At 42.1% G+C, this 12,945-nt stretch overlaps 1 pseudogene; it reads right to left on the bottom strand.

Annotated features, from left to right (window-relative positions):
* Positions 1–1,364: 1,364 nt before the first annotated feature.
* Positions 1,365–5,789, bottom strand: LOC147979423 (uncharacterized; annotated as a pseudogene).
* Between the last annotated feature and the right edge of the window lie 7,156 nt (positions 5,790–12,945).

Raw genomic sequence — 12,945 nt, forward strand, 5'->3', positions numbered from 1 at the left:
CTCCAAATAACAACAATCATGTGGGAGTTTTGTTTGCAATTATTTCGATTTGATTTGAGCATGGGACTGGGCATCCCGGTGACCAACCATTTTCTCATGAGTGAGGAGCGGAGTCCACTCCTCTTGAGAATAACCCGCCTAGCATGGAAGATACAGACAACCCTAGTTGATACATGAGCTATTCGAGCATACAAAACAGAATTTCATTTGAAGGTTTAGAATTTGGCACATACAAATTTACTTGGAACAGCAGGTACATACGCATATAGGAAGGTATGGTGGACTCATACGGAATAACTTTGGGGTTTATGGAAGTGGATGCACAAGCAGTATTCCCGCTTAGTACAAGTGAAGGCTAGAAAGAGACTGGGAAGCGACCAGGTAGAGAGCGACAACAGTCATGAACATGCATTAAAATTAATCAACACTGAGTGCAAGCATGAGTAGGATATAATTCACCATGAACATAAATATCGTGGAGGCTATGTTGATTTTGTTTCAACAACATGCGTGAACATGTGCCAAGTCAAGCCACTCGAATCGTTCAAAGGAGGATACCACCCTATCATACCACATCACAACCATTTTAATAGCATGTTGGCACGCAAGGTAAACCATTATAAACTCCTAGCTACTTAAGCATGGCATGATCAACTATAATCTCTAATTGTCATTGCAAATATGTTTCATTCATAATAGGCTGAATCAGGAACGATGAGCTAATCATATTTATAAAAACAAGAGAGGTCGAGTTCATACCAGCTTTTCTCATCTCAACCAATTCATCATATATCATCATTATTGCCTTTCACTTGCACAACCGAATAGTGTGGATAATAAAAATAGTGCACGTGCATTGGACTAGGCTGGAATCTACAAGCATTCAACTCAAGGGAGAAGACAAGGTAATATGGGCTCTTTGTTAGATCAACAATAATGCATATAAGAGCCACTCAACATTTTCATTATGGTCTTCTCCTCTCGACCCCCAAAGAACAAGAAAAGAAATAAAATTATTTACACGGGAAAGATCTCAACAAGAAAAAGAAGAATGAGAAATCTTTTGGGTTTTCTTTTAATTATTACTACTACAAGCATGGAAAGTAAACTAGCTAAAAGTTACAACTAATTTTTTTGGTTTTTCTTAAGGTTTTTCAAACACACAAGAAGAAGGCTTAAAAAGAAATTAAACTAGCATGGATGATACAATGAAAAGTATGAGCACTGACAACTGGCATGAGTGTGTGAACATGAATGTAATGTCGGTGAGAAATGCGTACTCCCCCAAGCTTAGGCTTTTGGCCTAAGTTGGTTTATGGCCACGGCTGGCCTGGTGGAAATCCAAAGTTGTAGCTGGGGTCGTACTAAGATGCAGCGACTACTGATTGACGAGCTGCAGCTTGGAGGCGAGCTGCCTCTGTCCTCCTTTCGTACTCGTTCATCTCCTCACTAGTTATAACATATCTCCCTTTTGCCTGAAAGTCAAGGAAAGCAGGAGCAAGCAGAGCAACATGGATGGTGCGCCGTCTGTCAAAGATTAGTCGGTACTGGAGGAACTAATCGTTCCTCTCACCAAACTAATGACGAACCATAGCATTATAATCTTGATAAGCAGGAGGCAATTCAATATCATTCTCATGTATGGGTATCTCAAGAAAATTAGCTACACGAGTTGCATAAATTCCACCAAACAATTCTCCACTTAAACTATTAAGATGCAACCTACGTGAAACAATAGCCCCCAAGTTGTATTGTTTATCACCCAATACCTCACTCTAGAGGACACTAAGATCTGGAACGCACATGTGGCAAGCCTCATCTTGACCGTTAATGCATCTACCCATGAAGAGAGCAAAATAATGTATGGCAGGAAAATGAATGCTCCCTATGGTAGCTTGTGTTATTTCTCTAGATTCCCCCACAGTGATACTAGCAAGAAATTCTTTAAATTCGGATTTGCGAGGTTCACTAACACTACCCCACTGCAGGAGTTTACAAGCAGTATTAAAATATTCTAAGTCCATGGTATAAGATTTATCATAGAGATCAAATAGGACAGTGTGAGAATTACGTGATGAGGTAAATTTAAACCTTCTCACAAAGGAATCAGTTAAGTGATAATATTGGGGGCACTTATCTGACACGAAGCCCTCAAGCTCAGCATTATGCACATACGCGTCAAATTCCTCCTTAATTCCTGCTTGGACCATAAAATCTTCTAACGGCCATTCACAAGGCCGCACTTGAGCATCTCTTGGTAGTTCATAGTCCAGCTCACGTATCGTGGGCCTGGGGTCCTTGCTTCCTTGAGAAACCACCTTGGTACATTTTCCTAAACATATTTTTTCCTCTAAAAAATTTCTGACCACATAATTGATAGCAACTACTCCTACAAGTGCCTAGAGGCCATATCATGCATTAAAACTACTTTTGACCACATAAATTTGACATGCAAGCTCAAGAACACGGTCACCTAAGCAGCCAAAATTTGCAATAAATAAAGCACTAGAACAAAAACTAATTGGACCATTGGAGGAGTCACATACCGAAGAACAATCCCCCAAAGAAGTTTTGTGAATGGAGCTTTGAGCAAGGAGATCGAAAATGGCAGCAAGATGACCTAGAACACAGGTTTGAGCTTGGTGGGGATTTTTTCAGGAGGAATACGAAGTGTGTGGGTGCAAGAATAAGTGGAGGGGGCCCACGTGGGGTCCACGAGGCAGGGGGTGCTACTAGGGGGTGGGTAAGCCCTCCACCCTCGTGGGCACATGGTGAGGCCCCCTGGTATGTTCTTAGTGCCAATAATTCTTAAATATTCTAGAAAAATCATATTTCATTTTCGGGGCGTTTGGAGAACTTTTATTTTCGAGGTATTTTTTATTACATGGATAATTCAGAAAACAGACAGAAATACTATTTTTACTTTATTTAATCTAAATAACAGAAAGTAAAAGGAGGGTACAGAGAGTTGTGCTTTCTAACTTCATCCATCTCATGCTCATCAAAAGGAATCCACTAACAAGGTTGATCAAGTCTTGTTAACAAACTCATTCCGAATCGCATGAAACCGAAGAAATTATGAATTACACTAGGTTACATCAACGGGGATATGCATGTCCCCCAAAATAAGTATATCATATTTCTTCTTGACAGTAGGAAGTGGAAATTCAAAACCTCCAATAGTAATTGTTGGAATTTGTCCAAAAGAATTGATACTATGGACTTGAGGTTGTTTCCTCGGAAAGTGTACCGTATGCTCATTACCATTAACATGAAAAGTGACATTGCCTTTGTTGCAATCAATAACAGTCCCTGCAGTATTCAAAAAGGGTCTACCAAGGATAATCGACATACTATCGTCCTCGGGAATATGAAGAATAACAAAGTCCGTTAAAATAGTAACGTTTGCAACCACAACAGGCACATCCTCACAAATACTGACAGGTATAGCAGTTGATTTATCAGCCATTTGCAAAGATATTTTAGTAGGTGCCAACTTATTCAAATCAAGTCTACGATACAAAGAGAGAGGCATAACACTAACAACCGCTCCAAGATCACATAAAGCAGTTTTAACATAGTATCATTTAATGGAGCATGGTATAGTTGGTACTCTTGGATCTCCTAGTTTCTTTGGTATTCCATCCTTAAAAGTATAATTAGCAAGCATGGTGGAAATTTCAGCTTCCGATATCTTTCTTTTATTAGTAATAATATCCTTCATGTACTTAGCATAAGGGTTCATTTTAAGCATTACAGTCAAATGCATATGCAAAAGGATAGGTCTAATCATTTTAGCAAAGCACTCAAAATCCTCATCAAACTATTTCTTGGATGGTTTAGGAGGAAAGGGCATGGGTTTCTGAACCCATGGTTCTCTTTATTTACCGTGCTTCCTAGCAACAAAGTCTCTCTTATCATAATGTTGATTCTTTGATTGTGGGTTATCAAGATCAACAGCAGGTTCAATCTCTACATCATTGTTATTACTAGGTTGAGCATCAACATGAACATCATCATTAACATTATAACTAGGTTCATGTTCATTACCAGATTGTGTTTCAGCATCAGAAATAGAAATGCCATTGGGATTCTCAGGTGTGTCAACAATAGGTTCACTAGAAGCATGCAAAGTCCTATAATTTTTCTTTTTCTTCTTCTTAGAAGAGCTAGGTGCATCAACATTAGTTCTTTGAGAATCTTGCTCAATTCTCTTAGGATGGCCCTTAGGATACAAAGGTAACATCATTGTCATTTTTCTTACTATTTAATTCATTGAGCAAATCATTCTGAGCTTTAAGTACTTTTTCTACTTGAGTGGTAACCATAGAAGCATGTTTGCTAATAAGTTTAAGTTCACCTTCAACTCTAGACATATAATCACTCAAGTGTTCAATCATATAAAAATTACATTTCAATTTTCTACCAACATAAGCATTGAAGTTTTCTTGTTTAACAATAAAATTATCAAACTCATCCAAGCATTGGCTAGCAGACTTATAACGAGGAATATCACCTTCATCCAATCTATAGGGAGAATTTACCTGCACTACCTGTGTCGAGTTATCAAGACCATGTATTTCTTCAATAGGTGGTAAATTCTTAACATCTTCAGCTTTAATACTTTTTTCTTTCATAGATTTCTTTGTCTCTTGCATATCTTCAGGACTGAGAAATAGAATACCGCTTTTCTTCGGAGTTGGCTTAGGAGTTGGTTCAGGAAGTATCCAATCATTTTCAGTACTCAACATATTATTCAATAGCAATTCAGCTTGATTAACTGTTCTTTCCCTGAAAACATAACCAGCACAACTATCCAGGTGGTCTCTGGAAGCATCGGTTAGTCCATTATAAAAGATATCAAGTATTTATTTTTTCTTGAGAGCATGATCGGGAAAGGCGTTAAGTAATCGGAGAAGCCTCCCCCAAGCTTGTCGGAGACTCTCTTCTTCAATTTGCACAAAGTTATATATTTCCCTTAGAGTAGATTGTTTCTTATGAGCGGGGAAATATTTAGCAAAGAAGTAATAAATCATATCCTAGGGACTACGCACACAACCAGGATCAAAAGAATTAAACCATGTTTTAGCATCACCCTTTAATGTGAATGGAAACAACTTCAGGATAAAGTAATAGCGAGTTTTCTCATCATTAGTGAACAGGGTGGCTATATCATTTAATTTAGTAAGATGTGCCACAACAGTTTCAGATTCATAGCCATAAAAAGGATCAGATTCAACCAAAGTAATTAACTCAGGGTCGACAGAGAAATCATAATCCATATCGGAAATAAAGATAGGTGAAGTAGCAAAAGCAGGGTCATATTTCATTCTAGCATTTAGAGACTTTTCTTTGAGCTTAGCTAATAATTTCTTAAGATCATATCTATCATTGCAAGCTAAGAAGTCTCTAGCAGTTTCCTCATCCATAACATAACCCTCAGGAACAACAGGCAATTCATATCCAGGGGGAGAATCTTCATCATCACTTTCATCAATATTATCAGTTTCAATAATTTCATTCTCTCTAACCCTAGCAAGCTGTTCATAAAGAAATTCACCTAATGGCACAATATTATCAAGCATAGAAGGAGTATCATCATAAGCATCATGCAAAGCAAAAGTGGCATCATCAATAACATGCGACATATCAGAATGAATAGCAGGAGTAGGTGTCGCAAGTTTACTCAAAATAGAAGGTGAATCAAGTGCAGAGCTAGATGGCAGTTCCTTACCTCCCCTCGTAGTTGATGGAAAAATCTTGGTTCTTTTATCTTTCAAGTTCTTCATAGTGATCATCAGATATAAATCCCAAGTGACTCAAAGAATAGAGCTATGCTCCCCGGCAACGGCGCCAGAAAATAGTCTTGATAACCCACAAGTATAAGGGATCGCAACAGTTTTCGAGGGTAGAGTATTCAACCCAAATGTATTGATTCAACACAAGGGGAGCCAAAGAATATTCTCAAGTATTAGCAACTGAGTTCTCAATTCAACCACACCTGGAAACTTAATATCTGTAGCAAAGTATTTAGTAGGAAAGTAATATGGAAGTAACGGTGACAGTGGCAATGGTAATAGTATTGGTTTTGTAGTGATTGTAACAGTAGCAACGAAAAAGTAAATAAGCAAAGATCAATATGTGAAAAGCTCGTAGGCAGTGGATCAGTGATGGATAATTATGTCGGATGCAATTCCTCATGCAATAGTTATGACATAGGGTGACACAGAACTAGCTCTAGTTCATCAATGTAATGTAGGCATGTATTCCGAATATAGTCATAGGTGCTTATGGAAAAGAACTTGCATGACATCTTTTGTCCTACCCTCACTACTAGGAAAAGGGCTATAGATGGAAATGACACTAATGGCGCACCAGACATGTGGTGCGCCATTAGTATATATATATACTAATGGCGCACCATGTGTTGGTGCGCCATTAGTGTCCAAATACTAATGGCGCACCACATCCACGGTGCGCCATTAGTAACAAAAAAAATTTTCATTTTTTTTCAAAACTAGTAATGGCGCACCGTGGGAGTGGTGCGCCATTACTAGTTTAACTAGTAATGGCGCACCACTCCCACGGTGCGCCATTACTAAAAAAATTTCAAATTTTTTCCAAAAATTTTTTATTTATTTTTTCGAAACTAGTAATGGTGCACCAGTGGACAGTGCGCCATTACTAGTTAAAACTAGTAATGGTGCACTGTCAACTGGTGCGCCATTACTAAGTTTTGTTAAAAAAATCAGAATTTGTTTTTCAAAACTAGTAATGGCGCACCGTGGGTGTGGTGCGCCATTACTAGTTTAACTAGTAATGGCGCACCACCCCCGCGATGCGCCATTACTAACTTGGCCCAAAACGTACCGAATGCACCCCCCCCCCCCCCCCCGTGGACCGCCTTTTCAGTCCAAAAAATAAAAGAAAATGATGGAAATGTCCAAAAAAATAAAAGAAAATAAGTTTCCTATGTGATATGTGGTCTAGTTGTTGGGAAAATTTACAACTATGAATTTCGACTTTCTTTGCAAAATCTCTCTAAAATTTGTAAAATGGGCATAACTTTTGCATACGAACTCGGATTAAAAAGTTTTTTATATGAACCCCGTTAAACATTTTCAAAATCCCCAAAAACCTAACAGAAAAAAGTTACGGGGCTTTTAAGATCCGGAGGGAAAAAATTCAAAAAAATTAAAACTTACTAGTGGCGCACCGTTTGCTAGGTGCGCCACTAGTAACAGAAAAAAATTAGTTTCAAAAAAAATTTGAATTATTTTTCAAAATATGATACGTAATATGACCGGGAAGTTTGAAATATTTTTTCAAAATTTCATCATACTCATGAACATGAACAAAGTCCTAGACATCAGCAATGTTTAATAGGATTGATATGATAGATATATCAACAAGTGCCTGTGAAGTGAGGTGGTGCTGGGTTGGATAGAACTATGAAGTTAAGCGTGCTTGGGCTGGAGTAGTGTGAGGATGGGTAACCTTCCAGGAAGTTTGACCACAGAGTGCGATTTTTTTATTTTTTTCTTAATCTCGGGTCACTATGGATTAATCTTTTTTAAAAAAATTGAAAAAAAATAAAAAAAATTTGAAAAAATTTGAAAAAAAATTGAAAAAAATTATTACTAATGGCGCACTTCTATGTGGTGCGCCATTACTAAGTCAGATAGTAATGGCGCACCTCTGGGCATACTAATGGCGCACCACTGGTGCGCCATTAGTATATGGTATACTAATGACGCACCAGTGGTGCGCCATTAGTATATGGTATACTAATGGTGTGATACTAATGGCGCACCAGTAGTGCGCCATTAGTACGCAACACTGGTGCGTCATTAGTAGGTCTTTTCCTAGTAGTGCCTCCCGTGGAAAGGGGTACTCTCGGAAACTAAGGGATATTAAGGCCTCCTTTTATTAGAGTACCGGACCAAAGCATTAACACTTCGTGAATACATGAACTCCTCAAACTACGGTCATCACTGGTAAGTATCCCGATTATTGTCACTTCGGGGTTAACGGATCATAACACATAATAGGTGACTATAGACTTGCAGGATAGGATCAAGAACTCACATATATTCATGAAAACATAATAGGTTCATATATGAAATCATGGCACTTGGGCCGTAGTGACAAGCATTAAGCATAGCAAAGTCATAGCAACATCAATCTCAGAACATAATGGATACTAGGGATCAAACCCTAACAAAACTAATTCGATTACATGATAAATCTCATGCAACCCATCACCGTCCAGCGAGCCTGTGATGAAATTACTCGCGCACGATGGTGAGCATCATGAAATTGGTGATGGAGGAAGGTTGAAGATGACGATGGCGACGGAATCCCCTCTCCGAAGCCCCGAACGGACTCCAGATCAGCCCTCCCGAGAGAGAATAGGCTTGGTGGCGGCTCCATATCATAAAACACGATGAATCCTTCTCTCTAATTTTTTCCTCCCCGAACATGAATATATAGAGTTGGAGTTGAGGTCGGTGGAGCACCAGGGGGCCCACGAGGCAAAGGGTGTGCCTAGGGTGGGTAGGCGCGCCCCCACCCTCGTGGACAGGGTGTGGGCCCCTGGCCTTGATTCTTTCGCCAGTATTTTTTATATATTCCAAAAATATTCTCCATTGATTTTCAGGTCATTCCGAGAAGTTTTATTTCTGCACAAAAATAATACCATGGCAATTCTGCTGAAAACAGCGTCAGTCCGGGTTAGTTCCATTCAAATCATGCAAGTTAGAGTCCAAAATAAGGGCAAAAGTGTTTGGAAAAGTAGATACGTTGGAGACGTATCAGTCGTGCTTGAGGCTGCCAGGGCAAGAGGCCGATTGGACAACAGCTTCATCTCCTTGTTCGATGCGGTCCTCGTTGGCTTCCTCAACAAGTTCACTATCGTAAAAAAGCTCGTGGACGACCTTGACGTATGCCTCCAGCCTATGCGCGCAGGCTCTGCGATGCCCGCCACCCTCAATGGCCTCTATGGTGACAACCTCTTCGAGGCACTGGTGGCTCTATGACTTGCCCGCCATCGCGCCGGAGAATGTCCACCTCGAGGTCGCGCTCGCCGCGTAGCGCCTAGCGTAGCAAGACACCATCGACATAATCACCCACGTCTACACGCAAATCGTCCACAAGTAATACTACGTGCAAGAGGAGGACGATAGGGCGCTGGCCTTCTTGGACCGCAGGGCAACCTTAGACGACATTGTTCAGAAGCACGTTGAGCTCGCCGCCAACGCCGCTGCTCCTCACACGTCGGTTGGTGACCCGGCGCACTAGGGCGTGAGGATGTCGTTGATGGATCCATATGTATCTTTATCTCTCCGTCAAATCCATGTGGTAGTATATGGTACTACTATTAATTATCTTATCTTTCGCACCAACTTCATAATTTCCGTACGTACTCCATGCATGAACCGCGCCAAAACCAAACTTCTCATTACTCTAGGGAAAATCATTATTTCTATCTATCGGTTGCGCCATTGAGCAGAACCAAATTTTACAAGTTACAAGTTCAAAAGGAAAAGCCTGTCATGTTCTCGTCGCACCCCCACACGGTTGGTCTGGCATGCCGCTAAAGGGGGAATGCGTGCTGTGTTGCATTTTCACTTACAAGTGGGACCGCAGTTGAGCAAACTGACTATCGGCAAACCCCCACCCCGCCCACTGCGGGATGGCTAAGAAAACATGAGGGAGAAGAGATGGCTGTAGCATGGACTCCAAGAAAATTGGTGTCAGATGGGACTCGTCTGGGTGGCATGTGCCCTACTGCTAGACGTGAATGCTAGTTATGTCCCATGCCACCCCACTATATCGAGGTGTTGGTTACGTAGAGCGAACACATTATCTCTCTAGGAGTACGGTACACCACTAGTACTACTCACATTGTCGCGAAATTTCCTGGAGTCCGTGCTCAGCCCTCCTCTCTCTCTCTCCTCAGTTAGCCAGCGGACGCGCGAAGCCCATCGTGTGTTTTCTCACATGTGGTCCCACATGTCAGTGAAAATGCAAGAGGACCCAGTGAACCTGCACATCTTTCACCTCGACGTGCTGGTGATGAAAAACAAATCCAATAGAGATCTTCGGTGGCTGCTTTTGGAGTTACTCAAGAGTAAGTTTCTATTTACAGTTTAACTCAAGATGCACATCATGTGGCTTCAACTAGAACTCCATTTTCTTGCATGACACGACCTGGATGCTGGATGTCCCACGTGTCAGTAAAACGAGGAAGAACTCAACCAAATCTTCTCCACATTTAGACCGGAGGAGTAGGAAACACGGCAAGCCCTGTGCCTACATCATACTATGTACAAGCCCACCTCACGCAGTCAAGCTATCACCATACTTCTTGGCCTTCATGCAACACCTAGCTCTAGTTGATCTAACTAGAACTAACTATTGTGCTAGCATACTCCAATGTTAGGTTGGCTCTATGTGATGTGGCAACTTCATATAACTGGATGCTGGCTATACTACTATGGTACTCACACTCCAAGAAGTGAGTCAAAAACCATTCATAAATTGAGTTTATGACATGAATATGCAAATGTACCATTCATTACATACAACAAGTCATCAACACACAACGACAACTAGGATACATGTTGGATTATAGATTAGTTCCAACAAAACATTCTATTAAATACTAAAGTTTTCATCACACAACAAATAAAAAGCAATGAAATGAACTTCGCCAACCAACCTCGGCATTGGGAGCGGTTGCTTTGAACCATAGGTAAGCCTCTGGGAAGGGCCAGCTATTGTCAATCTCGAGAGCAACGCAGGACTGATCATCCAAGCTGAAGCGGCCTATATCAGGACGCATATTGTGATGGCCACGGTGGGGAAGCATGCCAATGTCTGAGGTATAGATACAGTTGCTTCTCATAAATGGTAGTAATGTTGTGCCAACAGCAGCTGGATCGCCTTTCACCATCAGTGGATAGTTTAGTCCAAGGAAGAGCGAGTTTTCTCCAAGACTATCAATATTGAACCAGGGAGAAGGTGCTAGAGCTAGAACACTAGTATCCATCACGAATACCCTACAACGGATGTTGGAATAGATCCGGAGAGTGCGACCATGGGAGACAACACCTTCTTCCTTAGTAACATCAGCAGTGCCCTGTATACAAACAAGAAGAGGTGATCCATCGGAATAAGTTGCCAGGCGCCACTCAATATATAGGTCCTACTCATCCTCATGCTCGTGATCATCACCATCGTCATCTCCCCCTTGGTTATAAAATTTTTCAAGTATAGGTGGTGGAATGTTCACAGGACCATGGAAACACAAGAAGGTTAATTAGTAAAGGGAAACTAGCTAACCCGCATGCATGTGGATGAAACAATTATATTTACAGTGGAAGACAAACGTACCGAAAGCATCAGGATTCCATGCAAAAACAATGCCACGAGTGGTGGCAGCAAACACAAGACCCTCGTATTGAATTGCATCACAGTACACATCCGTGTATAGAAACTAATTTTTGAGCAATATCCACTGAGTCGAAGTATGAAGCATGGCAACAAGCTTGTCGAAGATAGCAACAACTTGATAGTTCGTGTAATCCCAAGAGCGGTTGGGAACTCAACAAATTGCTATCTTCTGTAGACGATAGTCACCACGATCGAACTTGAATGTACGTAGACCATCTGTTTGCTCAACGTCTGGGCGGTCTGAGATTTTTGGAAGTGGAACCCGGTGACGAGTGTACACATTCACAAGTTCCCACTCACAGTTGTGCCAATATAAACAACCCAATCTCCATTCGCGCCTGCCTAAGACTTATCCTTAAGCATTATCATCTTAACATCACACGTATCATTATCAAGCGGAATCAACTTGCACAAGGCGAGGCTTCCGTCATCTGCGCGCCAACGAGCAGGGTCATGGCGAAGAAGATAGGGGAGATCAAACCACTCCTGAACCCTTGGGTTCTTTGTAATGATGTTATTAGTTGAGTCGAGAATGGTCTTAAATGAGCCTGCCATGCTAGCCGAGGTGATGACGTCGAACCGATCGATGAGTTCCTCCACCACATCAGCTTTCAGATCGGGACAAGAATAGCGGGGTCATTTTCGGCCTGTTCTCTCCATGGAGAATACGATCGAACAATGGCAGAAGGAAGGGTGAAAGCAAATGGAGGAGGGAGGAAGAGCGTGCGACAGCAGTTCCAAATCGAGAGGGAAAGGGAAAGAGGTGGTGGACTGTTTCCACGGTACACGAAGAGGCTAGTGGGGAGCGGACGGTTGCCACAGAGGTCACACACTAACGACAAGGCGGTCCTGTCACACCTAGCGCCCACGCGGGATGGCCTCCATCCCCCACATGAGCGAAGCCACTTCGCACCCCCACATGGTTGGTCTGCCACGCCGCTAGGGAAACGCGTGCTATCTTGCATCTTCACTTAGGCTAACACCAGCGCGTGCAGCTCATATGCGCGCTCGCCTAGCCCCCTTTCCCTCGACGCCCCCGAGCTACCCAACCACGGCTACTAGTTTTGCACACTCGATGGCCGGATTTGGAGCAGATCTGATCGGGCTTGAGCTCACCCGGCTGTGGGAGGTCGCGCCGCGCCATGAACTGGCCGGGCACTGGGCTGGAAGGCCCTGTCAAGGCTGCAAGGCTGCATGGAGGTACTGACTCCTCCTCTAGCCGCTCGGATCTACACCATCTGTGGTCCACCGGCATATACATGAATGGCAGTCAGCCAGGCTCGATGTTGGCCCAAGAGCTCATCCGCGCACTATTGCCACTCATTGCGTGCGATGACTGCCCAAAGAAGGTCTTGCGCCACGTGTCTACATTGTCAGAGCATCCCAAATGGGTGTTCATCAAGTGCTCAACCGATGGGGTATGTGCTAGTTCAGCTTCGGTTGTGCTCTCGGATTTGACTAGTTGTGCTAACTTAAAATTTTATTGTG

Source organism: Triticum urartu, chromosome 3A (genome assembly GCF_056163025.1).
Source record: "Triticum urartu cultivar PI428250 chromosome 3A, HENAU_Tu73, whole genome shotgun sequence".
NCBI classification, from domain to species: domain Eukaryota; kingdom Viridiplantae; phylum Streptophyta; class Magnoliopsida; order Poales; family Poaceae; genus Triticum; species Triticum urartu.